We start from the raw sequence: 3,439 nt of genomic DNA, 5'->3' as shown, positions 1-3,439 counted from the left end.
ATATAAAAGAATAATTATTATTTTTTATATAAAAAAGGGGTAATATTACGTGGCAGCGCGTGTTGATTACTACCTAATACGAATCTGGGCGTGAGTTTGTAGGGGGCTAGATATTTCACTTTTAAAAGGTTCAGGGGGGTGATAGGACTCCCGTGAAGAATAAGTGTGTAGTTGAGAATTCGGTAATAGCTTAGGGGGGCTTTTGGCCATTTAATATTCAACATTATTGTCATTCGTACTATTGATTGATTTTTTTTTCTGTTAGCATTAGTATTGATTTTTTATTTTGATATGAGTTTTGTTAGAGTTACGAATATCTATGGAATATAATATTTATTATACTATTCAAAATTCTAAGTCAAACTCGATATAATACGTTAAAAGATAAAAATTATCAAAAAGTATAAGAAATATTTATAAGTTATATCAAAGTAAATACTTTTATGTATAAAATATATTTTAAAAATCATATATATTTATATACACATGATGTAGGGTTGGTTTGATTTCGGGTTAACTCTTTTAAGTTAAAATTAAATCAACCCAATATAATCGGGGTTTTTTTAATACCAAGTCAAATCAAATTTCTAGTCGAGTTTTTTTCTCAATTTGACTCGATTCACAGTTTGATGACATTTTCGATTCGACTTTGTTCGCCCCTACCAGTAGAAACCAGACCAAGTCAGTGTATCAATTTAACTAAATTCATAGACCCTCACCAGTAGAAGTAGCCATTTTGGGAGAAAGTCTACCAACATTTTACCATGTAATATTTATTCTGTTCATTTATATGATACTATTTGATTTGATACGGTGTATAAGAAAAATAAATATTTTAACATTTAACGTAAAATAATCTTTAGATATTTGTGTGGCTATAAAATATTTCATCAAGAGTAAATGAGAATTTTAAAGTTAAATTGTTTCTAATTATTGTAGTGACATTCTTTTTAGGATGAACTAAAAAGAAAAGGGTGTCACATAAAATGGGACGGAGGAAGTAGGCTTTTAGATAATTATGATTTCCTTTCTTACTTGGGTACTTATATAACATGGGTGAACAAAACTGAACTAAAACCGTATCAAATCGCAAATCGAGTAAGATCGGGAAAAAAAATCAACTAGTGATTTGGTTCGATATTGCAAAAAAATAAATAACTAAACTTAGATTGGTTTGGTTTTAACTTTAAAAGTCAATTCGAGATCAAACAAACCCGATATTATATATATAAAAAAAAAATTAAAAAATTGTACATAAAAGTATTTACTTGATATAATTTATAAATATTTCTTATAATTTTTTTTATTGTTTTTGTCTTTTAACATATTATTTCAAGTTTAACTTAGAATTTTGAATGGTCCAATAAAGGTTATAATCCATAGATATTAGTAACTCTAATAAAGTTCAAATCAAAATTAAAGCAATACTAATGCTAACAAAAAAGAAAGTCAATTCAACACTAAAAATAACAATAATATTGAATAATTGTTCTTTAGGTTTACATTGGTTTAGACAATTAAAATACATAATGGAATTTTAGTTGTTCTTTAATATTTAGTTATATAATTAATACTCATTACCCTTATTTTAGCATGATTTAATACTTTTAAATTATGATCATTTTCATTATGACTTATTTATGTGTAATATTTGTTTAATGCAATTTCATTATTACTTTTTATTAATATTTTAGTGTCATCATTTCTATCATATTTCGTGTTATTTTCTTTAAATAAAAACACCTTAGATAATTGCATTTTTATAGGACTAGAGAAATATTTGAAGCGCAAGTTAATTATATGTTTGTATGAGAATATTTTACCCAAAAAAAATTCAAAAAAATCCGAAATAATAGGAGGTTGAAAACCCAAATTTTATTAATTTAGTTTGGTTCATAGATTTATAAACCCAACAAAAATGGTTTAGTTTTATATTTAAAAAATCGAACAAACCTGGTCCATGTACACCCCTTTATGCATATATTTACCTTTTCCATTTTCCCTTTTGCTATTGTTATTCTCTTATTATTGAATATTTTGAATTCTTCCAAATAGTTAAACTTTCTGCATTCTTCAAACCGATTATAATTGTCTGGTTATAAAAAGATCAAATTTATCATTTGGTGTCTTCTTTAAGATTTCAACCATTGCAACAAGTAACTATTATATTATGTAACATAATCTGATATCATTATATCAACTTATTAAATTCTTGAGCAAAATTTTATTATTTTAAATTTATATTATATTTTTACGTGGATCTAATCCATGTCGACCTATGATGCCCACTCAGTACATGTGGTGTATTAATACTACTCTTGCTACACATTTTATTCGTGTAGGTTGTTCAAGCGTGGAAATTGGAGGTTACTCATCATCAACTTCAGTCTACTTTATTTTCAAGTGAAAGTTGTGTCTATCTCCTGTGTATTTATGTTATCTGTACTCTGTTAGAAATTCCAGTAATTGTCTAGACTAGATTCTGTGAGAATTTTTTTACTTGTAAAGGATTTGAAATGGATTTTCTTGTTGATTTCATTTTATCAAAAGATAAATGTCACTCAAAGGTTTTCTATTGTTAAGGTAAAATGGTAAAGGTTTGCATATCTAATGAAATTATAGTAGGTGTCTGCACGGTTTCATAATTTGGATCGTAATTATAAGCATCATAAATCACTTTATGGCTTTAAGCAAGTGTCCCGACATAATACACTAAGAGGTCGTTTGGTAGAGTGTATTAGGAAAAATAACGCATGCATTAGCATTGTGTATTACTAGTACCTTGTTTGGTACTCTTTTCCAACCTATGTATAACTAATGCTTGCATTAGTTATACACTCTATTGTGTATTAAGGTGTGTATTGCTAATACTATGAATTTCTAGGTATTAGCAATGCAATGGTTTTAATGCATGCATTAGATTAACTAATGACAAAACTACCCTCTAAGCCTAATAATAATAATAATAATAATAATAATAATAATAATAATAATAATAATAATAATAATAATAATAATAATAATAATAATAATAATAATAATAATAATAATATTATAATAATTATTATTATAATAATAATTATAATAATATTAATTATAATAATAATAATGTGGGGGTATTTTTGTAAACAAATATTTTTTAATAGTCTTTATACAAGGCTTGCTATTTCCAATACATCAAACCAAACAATGTATAAGAAATAATGCCAACATAACTAACTACAATTTCTCCTCATTGCTGGCTTCGTTACCTCTAACATTGATGTTTCACATTTACTTTGTATAACATTAATATTGTTGCTCAACTACTTACATATGTTAATGATTAGGGGTGTACAAAATCAAATCGAAAATCGAATCAAACCGCAAATCGAGTCAAATCGAATAAAAAACTCGACTAGTGGTTTGGTTTGACTTGGTTTGGTATTGGAAAAAAAAC

This window comes from Solanum tuberosum, unplaced genomic scaffold, assembly GCF_000226075.1.
Source record: "Solanum tuberosum cultivar DM 1-3 516 R44 unplaced genomic scaffold, SolTub_3.0 scf00200, whole genome shotgun sequence".
Classification (NCBI taxonomy): Eukaryota; Viridiplantae; Streptophyta; class Magnoliopsida; order Solanales; family Solanaceae; genus Solanum; species Solanum tuberosum.
Note: the sequence above shows the minus strand (reverse complement) of the source record.